Source organism: Phacochoerus africanus, chromosome 1 (assembly GCF_016906955.1).
Source record: "Phacochoerus africanus isolate WHEZ1 chromosome 1, ROS_Pafr_v1, whole genome shotgun sequence".
NCBI classification, from domain to species: Eukaryota; Metazoa; Chordata; class Mammalia; order Artiodactyla; family Suidae; genus Phacochoerus; species Phacochoerus africanus.
The window spans coordinates 19,557,398-19,573,662 of NC_062544.1; the positions used below are offsets into that span (position 1 = coordinate 19,557,398).

General features: G+C 39.8%; 1 pseudogene; it reads right to left on the bottom strand.

Moving 5' to 3' along the window:
• Positions 1–6,599: 6,599 nt before the first annotated feature.
• Positions 6,600–7,608, bottom strand: LOC125137987 (N-acetyllactosaminide beta-1,6-N-acetylglucosaminyl-transferase-like; annotated as a pseudogene).
• Between the last annotated feature and the right edge of the window lie 8,657 nt (positions 7,609–16,265).

The following is a 16,265-nucleotide window of genomic DNA, read 5'->3' on the forward strand; positions in this document are numbered from 1 at the left end:
AAGTCACTCTAGGAGTTCCCATCATGGCACAGCAGATTCGGACACAGCTCGGATCTAATGTTGCTGTGGCTGTGGTGTAGGCTGGCAGCTGTAGCTCTGATTTGACCCCTAGCCTGGGAACCTCCATATGCTGAGGGTGTGCCCCTAAAAAAAGCAAAAAAAAAAAAAATCACTCTAATTGAAAGAAATGATATATGTGATCACTTACGGAAGCCACATACATATGAGAAAGAACTATATGTTCAGTAACCAACAGTCCATAGATTTGTTAAACTTCTGTTAGTTATGATCTCAAATTGGAGGTAGGAAAAAGGAGGCAGATTTGCCTTGTGTGTGGCTATCTTTCTGTAGGATATTGGTATGATAACCACTCCTCGGATGGAAGGGAATTATAGTCATACTGACTATGAAAACATCTTTCTGTTTGAAATGTACAATGAATCAGAGGTAAGTTTGTTTTAAATGTTTTTTTAAATAACAGTGAATAAAGAGTAAGTGTGTAAGTGTGATAAAATATCTGATTAGAAAGATGTTTCAAGTCTTCAAATATTACCAGAATCTTTTACTCAGCATAATATAAATTATTTGAGCCTTGTGAGATGAGGAACTGTGATGTGGGAAAGCCACAAGAACTCAGCCTTTGTTCTGCAGAGGACATTAAATTTGTATCAATACTTGTAAGATGTCCCTATTAATTCCCCTATTTTAAAAAATGAAAATTTGGAACCACAATAATAATTTATTCATGGCCCAAGAGAGGTTCTTAACATCACATTTCTTACCAGCAATTTCGTGATAGGCTTTTTCCTTTTTCGAGTTCTTCCTATTAAGGGGTTTGTGTCCTAGAGACTTTTTCAATAAGCTAGCCCTTAATTTCTCAAATTAGTCCAAAAGCCAGTGTGAAATGATCACCTCAAAATTAACAATAATTAAGTCTAAGACAGAGAGTTTAGTTGAGTAGAAGAAAAGTACAACCAAGCAAGCAATTCTGAGCTTAGATTCAACTGTTGATAGAACAGCAGCATTCTTTAGATCATGAACTTGAAAATCATTTTCATATACACATGCCATTTGGGAAGCATTTCTAAAGAAGTAGTCCCAGAAGGGAGTGTGGGGTGTTCAATGAGGAAAAATAAGAGGATGAAAAGTCCTGTTAATTGGCCCTGAATAAAATCACTTAAGCTCTCTGGTCTTACTGTTCTTTCCAAGAAAATATGAGTTGTAATTACCTAACTGTGGTATAGCCAAAATTCATATGTGGCTATAATTGGAAATAGGACCTTTAAAGAGATAATTAAATGAAGCCATAAAGATGGGGCCCTAAGCCAACATGACTATGGTCCTTATAAGAAGAGGAAGAGTTGGAGTTCCACTTGTGGCTCAACAGGTTAAGAACACAACATAGTGTCCATGAGGATGCAGGCTTGATCTCTTGCCTTGCTCAATAGGTTAAGGATCCAGCATTGCCACAAGCTGTGGTGGCTGATGCAGCTCAGATCCAACACTGCCGTGGCTGTGGCATAGGCCTACAGCTGCAGCTCCAATTTGACCCCTGCCTGGGAACTTCCATATGTCGCAGGTGTGGCCATAAAAACAAGGTATTTTAAAAAGGAAAAGAAGAGGAAGAGGCACCAGGAAGATGTGATCACAGAGGAGATTCCACACGAGAACAAAGCCAGGAGCTGGCCACATGTAAGCCAAAGCAAGGCCTTAGCAGGACCCAAATCTACTGTCGCAGTGACCTTGGACTTGAGCCCCCAGAACCGTGAGAAAACAAATTCCTGTTGCTTAAGGCAGCCAGTGTCTGGCATTTTTATGATGGCAGCTGTAGCAAACTAACATGTAAATCTCTGAAAATCTGGCAAGGATTTTAGGGAGTTTGAGAAATAAATGGAAAAATCCTTTGTAAACTATAAAGTTTACTAAAAATAGAAGATACCATTATCTTTTGATGGGAATCATCATACACTCTCACATGCAAGATAAAGTCCACATAAGGAAAATGCTTCACAGAAGAAAGACTAAAGAAAAACCTAAAATATCTTTTGATATTTGTTTGTTGATTTGTATTAAGCCAACTCCTCCCAGTTCACAAGGTCTTATATCTGGCATACTAGGAGATGAATTCCCACTTTAAAATGAAAACAACTGGAAGATTAACTTATTATTGTAAATCAAAAAGAGGAAAGACCTTGATACATGGCTCAATTTAAATAGACTCGGTAATTGACGTCAGCTATATGGTGAGTTGTAATTTATTTATCTCACAGAAGGCTACTCATTTCTACAGATAAAAATATCTAACATTTATTGAGTTCTTACATATGCTATAGCCAAGTATTAGTTTAATTCATTAAATCTCTGACGTAGAATTGTTATTATTTTCCCAATTAAAATATGAAATATTGAAGGTAGGAGATAGTAACTGAGGAAAATAGTAACTGCAGTCTGTCCCTTTATGTCTCAACCACTGCTTTTAGTTATTAAAAGTTCTTTTACAAGGCCAGGATTGACATGAAATGTATTATAGAAAAAAATCTCTATCAATGCTAGGCGGCACTATCACTTGTCATATCCATGTATTCCCATGCTCACACACTCTTATTTATAGTTATGTGATACAAATATATGTATATTTCCATTAAAAATAGAAACTTACATCATGTGCCTAAAGTTTTTATTCTATTTAAGCTAATCTATGTATGGCTGTCTTCCAAGAACAACTAGATATTTTAAGACCTGAACGAATTGATGCCTTGTTCTATCATATTTTAACTACACATGGGTACGTGGAATGCATGTCTTTATTTATTAATTTTACTGCAACACTGATATAAAGCTCATTAACCTGACAAGCCAGAATATTTTAAACCAAGAATAATGCTTTGGATAATCTGAAAATGGAAATGATGAATATAAAATAGCTATAGAAAACATAAACATTTATAAAACATGTAGTGACATTTCTTAACATCTATCTAGAGAATTTTAAGCATGCTAAACACAGAATTTCTGTCCCTTTGTGTTGTTCACTTCCATTGTAGTCTGTGAGTATTTGACTAGAAGCTTCTATAATGACACAGCTGACTGAATGCAAATTGACTAGTGTCATATGAGGACTTAGATTGTTCCAGTAGTCACACACTTCTTTTTCTCCTTTTTTTTCTGCTGGCTCTTGCCTGTCATTTAAACATACACAAGTCTAGTTCATCTTTGAAAAGCAAAATATCTCTCAACTGCATTGGGCTCTCTGTCCAGGGTCTCCACCTCTCACAGCCAGCTCCCTGCAAGCGTGGTTTACACATTATGCATTGATTTCATTTTCTCTCTTTGTTGTTCATATTTCAATTCACCTTCTTTGCAGCATTAGACCCTGGTGCTTACTCTCTCCTTGATGCGCTTTCTCTTGATTCCTGTAATGTGTCCTCTCCTAGATCCCTTCAGACACTCCTGTTCCCTAAACTCTTCCCTCAGTTTTCTCTTACCCCACTTCAATTTTCCGTAACTGATCTAATTCTGTAACTCTCTTACCTCCTCTAATTCTGATGAGTCCCAAACCTATCTGTAGCATCAAATGCTTCTCTGGGTGCCTTTGGAACTGGAGTTGTCTCAGGTATCTCTAGCTCAGCATCTTCTTTCAAAAACCTGGTCTTTTTCCTGTATGCCCTGATCTTAGCACATAAACAGAATCTTCATTCAACCTTTTGCCTAAACCAGAAATTCGAACATCGTTTCTGACTCCTCTTCCATCCTGATCCCCTAATTTGTAAAATCTAATCAATCACCACAATCCATCAGCTTGACCTCCTAGGGTCCCTTGATTCCATCTCCTTCTTTCCATTACCACTCTCACTCCCTCAGTTCAGTCTTCTCAATTGTTCCTAAGTTAAGGCAATGGTGTTTTGTTTTGTTTTGTTTTTTATGCTCACTTTAGGGCCTGGGATAGAACTGCACATCAGCAGCAACGTGAGCCACCTCACAACAAAACTGACATACTTAACTTTCTGCACCACAGCAGGAACTCCAAGGCAATGGTCTTTTTTAAAAAAAACTTTTTGTTAAAGTGTAGCTGATTTACAGTGTTGTGTTGATTTCTGCTGTACAGCATAGTGATCCAGTCATACATATCCATTCATTCTTTTTTTCATACTATCTTTCATTATGTTCTATCCCAAGAGATTGGATATAGTTATTGCTTATTGACTTTATTTTTTGGTGGAAAATTAATTATTTCCAAGAAAACAATGTGAAACAGCATCAAAAACAAAGTTTTGGGGGCATCTCTACAGACTAGCGGAAACCCATTAGTCCCAACACTAACTCTTCCAATATTGAAGAACTTAAGATACAAAAGAAAGGACCAAAAACAGACATGCATACATCTTCTGTTCCAAAAGACTTCTCGTTCTACATGAGAAAGATCCAGTGTAAAACATTCCTTCTTCTCAGGCGGGTGTCATGTAAATAAGTTGAAAAAAGGGTGATTCTGCTATCAGCTCCAGCTGTACTGCCTACGCCTTTGACTCTTCATCACACAATATGGTTCCATCTTTTTCAGTAGCAGGAAAAAAAAGAAGGCTTTACTTCAAAGTCATTCCCCTAAATATGACTGACATTCAACAGGCACGATCACAGGGGGAAAAAAATTGCATTAATTAGATGCATCATTAGTTGTAGTTACTGTTTTTCATTAGAATAAGTAAACATTCAGGATCTCGATGGATCCCAGTAGACCACGTTTTTTCTGAGGTGACAGGACATTTCCTCTTTATGAAAGCTGAGACCATGCTGGGATGCTAAATATGGCTGTACTTCACCTCTCTAAATGTTCTGCCTCAGGAAATGAACTAAGAAGACCAGCAAGAGAACCCAACTCTCAGACAGAGAAGTTGTTTCCTAATGTTTACTAGCAACCTCTCTAAGCTTCACTAACCTCATGCAAAATGGGGGTAAACTATGAGCTTCACAGAGTGCTGTGATATTGGAATGCCATGACAGGTAAAGGAGCAAGTAGGGTGGTTAGAATGCAGTTGGCATGAAGCTTCCATCTCCTCCTTCTCTCTTTTGGGAATAATCTTTGATTTTGTTCATTTTGTACTTGGTAATATCCTGGGCCTGATAGCACATTTTGCAACCCTTCACTTGAATATATTAAAATAGAACCACTATGGGAGTTCCTCTGTGGCTCCGTGGGTTAAGGACCTGGCATTGTCACTGCTGTGGCTCAGATTGCTGCTGTGGTGTGGGTTCAATTTGGGAACTTCCACTTACTGTGGGTGCAGCTCAAAAAAACCCCCAAACAACTCTGTGAGATTCTCCAGATAAGCCTTTCCAATGCTGACTTTATTGCCAAGATTTTTAGAATGAAAAAGCTCTGATTGGAGTTCCCATTGCGGCTCAGCAAGTTAAGACCAGACTAGTACCCATGAGGATGTGGGTTCGATCCCTGGCCTTGCTCAGTACGTTAAGGATGTGGCATTGCCATGAGCTGTGGCATAGGTCACAGATGTGGCTCAGATCCCACATTGTCGGCTGTGGCCAGCAGCTGATTTGACCCCTAGCCTGGGAACTTCCATATACCATGGGTATGGTCCTAAAAAGCCAAAAAAAAAAAAAAAAGGCTCTGATTTACTTCTCCTCCTTGTCTCTGCACTGGTCTGGTGTATAACAGACACTCAAGAAATACTTCTTGACTAGAAGCCAAATGAATGAATGGTATGGATAAACAAGATGAAAGATTAAAAGATAGAGAGGCTCACTCACAATTGAAACCTTCAAAAAAATCCAGGCACTCCAAACCCCCCAGGCATTGTTAAGCTACCCAGAGGATATCATGAATTCCTTCAAGGCTCCATGGGTTAGAATTTGGTCTTCATTTTGCAGGTAGGATCACTTTGGTGGAGGTGGCAGGTGGTAACAAAAAGGTAAAGTGACTCCCTCCGTGGTGTTAAGGACTTGAGGCTAGACCCAGGCAATAGCAACTCTTTTCTGGAAATATCTTCATTCTTCAAGAGCTGTTCCATGTCCTCAATGGAAGGCAATGGCTAAGGGATCAGAGCACACTCTGACAAGTGTTTAAGAAACAGATCCTCCAGTGACTGCTGTCTTAAATTAGACAGAGGAAACTTGAAAATGTTACTGGTGAAACTCAGGAACGAGATCTAGTTCTCAGTCCAAGGAGCTCAAGTTGTAAAGGAGATGGGTGAGCTACCCAGAAAGCAGTTTCTATGCCTACATGTGGTTGAGCAAAGAGCAGGGGATGCTCATTTAGGTGTGGCTATAGATCTGTTATAAAGGATTCCTTCTTCAAAGAAATCCAATCCTTATTTTCCTAAATAGTATTGTCTACAATTCTCCTTTTCATTAGAATATTTACATAAGTATCTGATGCAAATCTGATGAGAGGTTAAATTTATCATTGATCAGAACATCAGCCTGATAGAGGGAGGAACCTCCAGAAACTGCCAGAGGGACCAAAGTGCCAGGATCACTCTGGACAACCATCCTGATAGGATATTTCGCAGTGTCCAGTGGATAGTTTAACATGTAATAATGGAGTCAGGTCCTGAGACTGATAATATAACCCAGGCAAAATTCTCTCACAAAGGTTTTCCTGCCCAGCTGCAATTTGAATTCAATTGTGAGTGGCAGCAGATCAAAAAACACCAGCTGAACAGTATTTCACTTTCACTCTGATTTAGGGTTCTTTCTCAAAACCTCAGTTCTAGGCATTCCACAATAAGAGGGTACGTAGTGAGCTCAAACTTGTTAGCAAGGAGGCTTGATGAACTAATCAACCACTTTAAGTCTCCGTTTCCATAGATAAAGATGCCTTGATCGTAGTGGCTACAATCGTAATGGCCAGTCTCCGTGTTTATCTTCCATGTCAACCCACTTCGCACCTCTGAGGTTACCAGTCCACAGCGCATTTGGCATGGAGCCAGGGACACGTGGAATCCTTATTAAGCATCACCCAGAAATGTTCATCAGGAGAGTAGGTGTTCTTTGACCAGGCAAGTAAATCAATGGCCCTCTGGTCTTGAAGAAGGAAGTTAGCAAAAGTAAATGGTGAGATTATGCGGAGGAGGCATTTTTCTTATCCAAGTCCACCCCATGAAGGAAAACAAATGGTACCTCTGCTCCAAGTGCTCATAGGTGGTCCTTCTGATGGCATGAGGAGGGGGCAGCACTCCTGAGGTGATGTTTTTCCCTTTAAATCCTTTCATATACTGAAAAATCTCCCTGTTTTCAGGAAGAAATCTTGCCCACAGGTGTTGACGGTATACCTCCAGGGGACCTCCGAAGCCGCTATATCATTGATGCAATTCACATCAGCCTGGAGCCTGGAAATTCCTGCGTAGACCACAAACTCCCTCTTGGAAGCCGGAAAGGCATTTGGAAGCATCTCAATAGCCTTCCCACCGCATCTTTGAAAGCCAAGGCGGCTTTCTCATCCACATGAACACAAGAGACATTTTGAGGCATATCAATAGCCCTGAAGAGCCTCTCAAATGTATCAAAGTCTTTGTGAATGACCATGACATAAGCCAAAGGGAACGCAGCTTCCTTGGACAGAGCTTTCATAATGTAGTGATTCTGATCATGCATTTTTGGCAAGTTATTTTTCTCAGTGGTGTCATTGGTGTATTTCCATCCAAGATTTTCTTTCCTGTGACCACCATGTCACAGACTTCAGCAAACACCGAAGAGTTTGAGATTTTCTCCCCTGGCAGGTATTTTGGCAGGACTAAATTATTGCTGAAGTCAGTCTGGAGGTCCATCCCCAAACTCTTGGGGTATCTACTCTCACTTATTTTGAGCAAGAAGAGAAATACTGCCACACACTTAAAGGACAGGAGATCAACCACAAGCCTGAAGTTCTCTTACAATGAAGGGATTGAGTGAATCTGAGAACACAAGCCACTGGGGCTGATGGAACCAGAGCTGAGAGGATTGGGTACCTTGGTCCAGGTTAACCTCAAGGTAAGGTCCTGACAAATATGTCACAGTGCATTTCACAGTGGTCCCCCCAGATAGGGGAGGAGGTAGAGCAGCTGTCTGTCTCACAGACCTTTTACCCGAGAGAAGGATGTCATCACCATCACTGAGGTCATCTTTTACCACAGGAACAGTGTACTTCTTCAATTTTATGCAGTCTCACTTGTCATGAGACAGGTCACCGCCAGCATGGATTCATGTTACAAAACACAGAATTGCTTAAATTTCTCTTTTACCCTCTTGTTGTTCTTGTTATAGCCAAAAGTCGAAATCCCAGACCTGGAAGTCACTGATAGCAACATTTTCACCTTAATGTTAGGAAGCTGAGAGAGAGAGAAGGGAGAAGGTAAATGGAGAGGAAAGAAAGGGAGAGGGAAAGAGAGGGGAGAGGGAGTGGGAGGAGAAAGGAGTAGAAAAGGAGGGAGGCCCAAGCAGAGAATCACTTATCCTCTTTAAATGTAGGAGTTTGCATCTACCAACCTTAAACTCCCGTCTGTCTCATTTCTTCCCTCCATCCCCCTTGGCAACCATAAGTCTGTTCTCTATATCCATGAGTCTGTTTGTGTTTTGTACATAGGTTCATTTGTGATATATTTTAGATTCCACATAAGTGATATCATTAGAACATTCTCTAACACCATACACAAAAATAAATACAAAATGGATTAAAGACCTAAATGTAAGGCCATATACTATAAAACTCCATACAAAACTTTCTCTAAAAAAGATAAATGCACCCCTATGTTCATTGCAACACTATTCACAATAGCCAAGACATGGAAACAACCTGAATGCCCATTGACAGATAAATGGATTAAGAAGATGTGGTACATATATACAATAGACTTCTATTCAGCCATAAAAAATAAAATAGAATAAGATAAAATAATGCCATTTGCAGCGACATGGATGCTGAATAGTGGAGATTCTCATACCAAGTGAAGTCAGTCAGAAAGAGAAAGACAAATACCATATGATATCACTTATATGTGGAATCTAAAATGTAGCACTGGTCTTTTAACTGCTCTTCCTGACTCTACTTTTGGTGCCTCCTTTCCAATGTCCACACTGATGCTAAATGGTCATTCTAAATCACAAATCCAAATGTGGGATCCTCTTTAAATTCCACAGTTTTCTTAAAGCCTATAGAATAAAGTCCAAAATTCCAATAGTAGTATATATGGTATCCCTGACCCTTCAGGATAAGCAGTTTCTTCTCTCCCTGTTTCATCTCTAGACACCTCCCCCCCAACACCCTCCATGCTTTTGCCATTGTAGTCTATATTTCATTTGTAGAAATCAACTTACCTTTTCTTTCTTCCATGCCTTTGCACATAATGTTGATTTTTTTTCTTTGGGGGGGGGGGAATGCCCTTTGCACCAGCCTCTTAATTTGGCTAAGTCGAAACTCAGATCATGAGTTAAAAAATTAAAAGGCTGTTTAAAAAATAATTAAAAGGCTAAAGAAATGAGGAAAACTCTTGACTTTCAAGAGTTAAAGGCAGAGTTCCCATCGTGGCACAGCGGAAACGAATCTGACTAGGAACCATGAGGTTTTGGGTTCGATCCCTGGCCTCACTCAATAAGTTAAGGATCCAATGTTGCCATGAGCTGTGGTGTAGGTCACAGATGAGTCAGTGGCATTGCTGTGACTGTGGTGTAGGCCTACGGCTGTAGCTCCGGTTGGACCCCTAGCCTGGGAAACTCCACATGCCGAGAGTATGGCCTTAAAAAGCAAAAAAAAAAAAAAAAAAAAAGGAGTTAAAGGCCAAGCTTCCCAAATCTCAACTCTGTCAAAACCGTGTGTACACACACATGCACTTTTGTGAGAAAGATTAGCAGCATAGGTAGAAAGCTACATAAGGAAGGAAACTGTTATCTCTCCCCCCTCCCTCCTTCTCCTACAAAAGCAGCACACCGCAGAGACACCTTCAGTGTGGGCTTCGGACTAGAGAAGAGATGCACCTGGAAAACAACCCAGCTGATCCTTCCAACCCCTTATCTTCACAGAGAACAATAGCCAACACAGCCTATGGCCCTAAATGGTAACATTTTTTATTAAGATTCTTATTTTTTCAGAGTTCCCATCGTGGATCAATGGTTAATGAATCTGACTAGGAACCATGAGGTTGCAGGTTCGATCCCTGGCCTAGCTCAGTGGGTTAATGATCTGGCATTGCCGTGAGCTGTGGTGTGGGTTGTAGACGCGGCTCGGATCCCATGTTGCTGTGGCTCTGGGTAGGCTGGTGGGTACAGCTCCAATTCGACCCCTAGCCTGGGAACCTCCATATGCCACAGGAGCAGTCCAAGAAATGGCAAAAAAAAGAATAGAAAAGAAAAGAAAAGAAAAAAGAAAACATTTGAATAGTTTATGTCAGAGAATGCTTTGCCTATGTTCTTTTCTAGGAGTTTGATGGTGCCTTGATTTATATTTAAGTCTTTAAGCCATTTTAAGTTTATTTTTGTGCATGGTGTGAGGGTGTGTTCTAGTTTCAGTGATTTACATGTAACTGTCCAGTTTTCCCAGCACCACCTGCTAAGGAGACTATCTTTTCCCCATTTTATATTCTTGCCTCTTTTGTTGAAGATTATTTGACCATAGGTGTCTGGGTTTATTTCTGGGTTCTCTATTCTGTTCCATTGATTTGTATGTTTGTTCTTGTACCAATACCACACTGTCTGCAATACTGTAGCTTTGTAATATTGCCTGAAATCTCGGAGAGTTATGCCTCCTGCTTTTTTTTTTTTTTTTCCCCCCTCAGGATTGCTTTGGCAATTGTGGGTCTTTTATTAAAAAAAAAAAAAAATTGGATTGTTTGTTCTTGTTCTGCGGAAAATGTCATGGGTAATTTGATAGGGATTGCATTGAATCTATAGATTGCTATGGGTAGTATGGCCATTTTTACGATATTAATTCTTTCAATCCAGGAGCATGGGATATCTTTCCATTTCTTTACAACCTCTTTAATTTCCTTGATTAATGTTTTATAGTTCTGAGCATTTAAATCTTTCAACCTCTTTAGTCAGGATTATTCCTAGGTATTTTTAAATTTTGGGGGTGCGATTTTAAAAGGTATTGTATTTTTATATTCATTTTCTAATATTTCATTGTTAGTATACAGAAATGCAACCAATTTCTGAATGTTAATTTTGTATCCTGCTACTTTGCTGAATTCATTTATCCGTTAGAGTAGATTTTGTGTGGAATCCTTAGGGTTTTCTATATATAGTATCATGTCCTCTGCATAGCATTACAATTTTACCTCTTTTCTTCCAGTTTGGATACCTTTTATTTCTTTTATTTGTCTGATTGCCGTGGCTAGGACTTCCAATGCTACGTTGAAAAAACTGGCGGGAGTGGGCATCCTTGTCTTGTTCAAGATGTTAGTGGGAAGGCTTTCAGCTTTTCTCCACTGAATATTATATTTGCTGTGGGTTTGTTATAAATGGCTTTCATTACGTTAAGGTGTGTTACCACTATGCCCACTTTGAAAAAAAAAGTGTTTATCATGATTGGATGTTGGATTTTTTCAAATGCCTTTTCTGCATCTTTTTTTTTTTTTCATTTGGTCTTTTTAGGGCCAGACTTGCTACATTTGGAGGTTCCCAGGCTAGGGGTGGAAGAGGTTGGATCAGAGATGTAGCTGCTGGCCTACACCACAGCCAAGGCAATGCCAGATCTAAGCCATGTCTGCGACCAACACCACAGCTCAGAGTAACATCAGATCCTTAATCATTGAGCAAGACCAGGGATTGAACCTGCATCCTCATGGGGTACTAGTCAGATTCGTTTCCACTGAGCCATGACAGGAACTCCAGTTTTTCTGCATCTGTTGAGATGATCACGTGGTTTTGACTTTTCTTTTGTTAAATGTGTGTGAAGTTGATTGATTTGCACATGTTGAACCATCCTTTTGAACCTGGGATGAATCCCACTTGGTTATGATGTATGGTCTTTTTTATATGTTGTCGGATTTGGTTGGCTAAAATTTTGTTGAGAATTTTTGCATCTATATTCATCAAAGATATTGGCCTATAGTTTTCTTTTTTGGTGATATCTTTGTCTGGTTTTGGAATTAGGGTGATGGTGGCATCATAGAATGTCTTTGGGAGTGTTTCTTCTTCTTTAAACTTTGGGAAAAGTTTAAGAAGGATGGATATAAGCTCTTCTTTGTATGTTTGGTAGAATTCACCTAAGAATTCATCTGATCCTGGACTTTTGTTTGTAGGAAGTGTTTTTATTACATATTCAATTTTGTTTCTAATGATTAGTCTGTTCAATTGATTTATTTCTTCTTCTTTTTTTTTTTTTGTCTTTTTTGTTGTTGTTGTTGTTGTTGCTATTTCTTGCTCCCGCGGCATATGGAGGTTCCCAGGCTAGGGGTTGAATCGGAGCTGTAGCCACCGGCCTACGCCAGAGCCACAGCAACGCGGGATCCGAGCCGCGTCTGCAACCTACACCACAGCTCACGGCAACGCCGGATCGTTAACCCACTGAGCAAGGCCAGGGACCGAACCCGCAACCTCATGGTTCCTAGTCGGATTCGTTAACCACTGCGCCACGGCGGGAACTCCGATTTATTTCTTCTTGATTCAGTTTTGGTGGGCTTTCTCTAGAAAGTTGTCCATTTCTTCTAGGTTGTCAAATTTGTTGGAATATAATTGTTCATAGTATTCTCTTATGGTTTTTTGTATTTCTGCAGTATCCATTGAGATTTCTCCTTTTTCATTTCTTGTTTTTGTTTGAGTTTTTTCTCCCTTCTTCTTGGTGAGTCTGGCCAGAGGTTTGTCAATTTTGTTTACCCTTTCAAAGAACCACCTCTTGGTTTTATTAATTTTTCTATTCTTTTCAGAATCTCTACTTTATTGATTTCCTCTTTGATCTTTATGATTTCCTTCCTTCTGCTGACATTAGGTTTTGTTTGTTCTTTTTCCAATTCTTTTAAGTGGTAGGTTAAGTTGTTGATTTGAGATTTTTCTTCTATTCTGAGAAGGGCCTGTATTGCTATGAACTTCCCTCTGAGCACTGCTTTTTTTGGCATCCCAAACATTTTGAATGGTGGTGTTTTCATTATCATTTGTCTCAAGGTATTTTTAAATTTCCCTTTTGATTCCCTTGTTGTTTAATCTCCATGTAGTCAATTTTTTCTCATTTCTTTTCCTGTGGCTGATTTCTAGTTTCATGCCATTTGTGGTCAGAGAAGATCCTTGAAATAATTTCTATATGCTTAAATTTGTTGAGATTACTTTTGTGCCCCAGTATGTGGTCAGTCCTTGAGAGTGTTCCATGTGCACTTGAAAAGAATATATATTCTGATTTTTTTGGAGGCAATGTGCAGAAAATGTCAATTAGGTCCAACTTTTCTATTGTGTATTTAGGAGCTCTGTTGCCTTATTAATTTTCTGCCTAAAGGATCTGCCCATTTATGTGAGTGGGGTGTTAAAATATCCTACAATTACTGTATTCCCATCAATTTATTTCATGTCTGTTAGTATTTGTTGTATGTATCTGGGTAACCTGTATTAGGGGCATATATATTGATGATTGCAATATCCTCTTTTTGAATGGATCCTTTTATCATTAAATACTGTCCTTCTTTTGCTTTATGGCCTTTGTTTTAAAGTCTATTTTGTCTGATATGAGTATTGCAACTCCTGCTTTCCTGTCTTTTGCATTCACATGAAGTATATTTTCCCCTCCCTTTCAATTTATATGTGTCCTTTGCCCTAAGGTGAGTCTCTTGTAGACAGCATATTGTAGGCTCTTGTTTTTTTTATCCAATCTGCCACTGTGTGTGTTTTGATTGGAGCATTCAGTCCATTGACATTTAAGGTAATTATTCTTACATGTGTATTTATTGCCATTTTATTTATTTATTTTGTCTTTTTGCCTTTTCTAGGGCCACTCCCATGTCACATGGAGGTTCCCAGGCTAGAGGTCCAATTAGAGCTGTAGCTGCTGGCCTACTCCACAGCCACAGCAATGCAGGATCCAAACCGCGTCTGCAACCTACACCACAGCTCATGGCAATGCTGGATCCTTACCCCGTTAAGCAATGCCAGGTATCGAACCTGCAACCTCCTGGCTCCTAGGAGGAATTGTTAACCACTGAGCCACGATGGGAGCTACCTTATTGCCATTTTAAACGTTGTTTTCCAGTTGATTCTGTTTTGTTTCTCCTTTGTTCCTTTCTTTTTTTGGTTGGATGATTTCCATTTATTTTATGCTTAAGTACTTTTCTTCAGTTTTTGTGAATGTAATATTCGGTTTTGTTTTGTGGTTGCCCTGTTTTTTAGGTATATTAACCCCTTCCTACATCTGCTTGCTTTAGCCTGATAGTCATATAGACTCAAACACCTTCTATGAAAGAAAAGGCAGAGAGAGTCTGGATTTTCTTACTTTCCTTCCCCACATTTTATGATTTTGTAGTCCTTTTTTAACTTCTTCATGTTTCTCCTTTTGCTATTCCTTGTGTTTACTGTCACTTTTACAATAGGTTTTTCCTCTCCTTTTAGATCTGTATATGGACTTATTTAAGTGATTTCTTTCCATTTGTGATTTCCTCCATACTATTTCTTCTTACTTCTTTTTTATTTAGAGGCGCCCTTTCAGCATTTCTTTTAGAATGTGTTTAGTATTGCTGTACTTTTAGTTTTGTTTGTTGGAGAAATTCTTTATTTCTCCTTCTATTTTAAATGATATTCTTGCTTCGTATAGTATTGTAGGCTGCAAATTTTTCCCTTTTAGAACTTTGGCCTATAGTGTTTCTGTAGAGAAATCAGCTCATAGTCTTATAGGGATTCCCTTATAATTAATTTTATTTTTCTCTTGCTGCTGTTAGAATCCTCTCTTTGTATTCAACGTTTGCCGTTATTATTATAATATGTCTTGGTGTGGGCCTGTTTGGGTTCAATTTGCTTGGGGCCCTCTGTGCTTCCTGTATCTTGATAGCTATTTCCTTTAGACTTGGAAAGTTTTCAGCCATAGTATCTTCAATATTTCAATCCCTTTTCTCTTTCTGCTCCTTCTGGAAACCCTATTATGCATAGATTAGCCCACTTTATTATCTCACAGATTTCCTATATTGTTTTCATATTTTTCATTTAGTTTTCTGTCTGCTGTCCTGAGTGATTTCCATTATTTTATCTTCCAAGTCACTAATTCATTCTTCTTTATTATTCATTCTGCTCTTTAGTGACTTTAACTCACCTTGTGTCTCTGCAAATGAATTTTATAATTTTTCTTGGGTCCTCCTTACATTTTCTTGCTCCTTTCTAAAGTAATCTGCATTACTGTTCATATCCACTCTTAATTCCTTCATATTCACTCTTTATTCCTTCAGTATTTCATTATCTCCTTTTTGACCTCAGTTTCTGTTAGACCACAGAGGTCTGTTTCATTGTTGGCTCCTTCAGATGAATTCTCCTGTCCTTTTAACTGGAAATCGTTCCTGAGCTTCTTCATTTTGCTTATATTTTTCTTATTCTTTGAGTTTAGGGGAAAAAACTACTGTAGTCTTGGAATGCTATTTATATGCACAAGCACCCCTGGGTATTTTGTGAGGGAGGGCTTACTATTTATTTTTAGGGTGCAGTGTGTGCTTCCAGGGAGATGGAGGCAATGGACAGGGCTAGTAGCTAGTGCCTGGTTTCTGGGCCTTTGACAGTGGCAAGGACACATGGGAAGGTGTGCAGGCTGCTCCTAGTTGCAGGGCCCTGGGAAGTGACTGTGATCAGGCAAGTGTAGTGGCACCTGGAGCATCTGGCAGTGGCAGAAGCAGGGTGGATGCATTCCCAGGGAAATGAGAGCAAAAACGGGTGGTGCTCAGTTGCAGTGCTCTCTTCTTTGCCAAACTCTGAGGTGACTGGGGCCACAGGTGGTGCCTGTTCACAGACCCCTAGTGGTGGTGTGCCATGCTCACCTCTGGTGTCTGAGATAGTTGCTGTGATTTGCCCCCATTGTCTGTAGAACACATAAGAGGCACTGCATTGTGCTTAGCCCACCCCCCACCCCCCCGCCCTGCCACTGCCCTTAGCCCACACAAGAGGTGCCTGGCCACCTGTAGCCCATACAAGAGGCACCCCATCACCAGTAGCCCATGCAAATGGTGCCTTGCCACCAGTAGCCTGTGCCAGAGGCACTTCGCCTACTGAGAGTCGGTGCTTGTGCACAGGAAAAGATATTCCTATGGTGGTCTGCCCTCCTCCTCTCACCCTCCACAATGGTGCCTTGTTTCTCCTGTGGGTCAAGACCTCCTCCTGTGCTC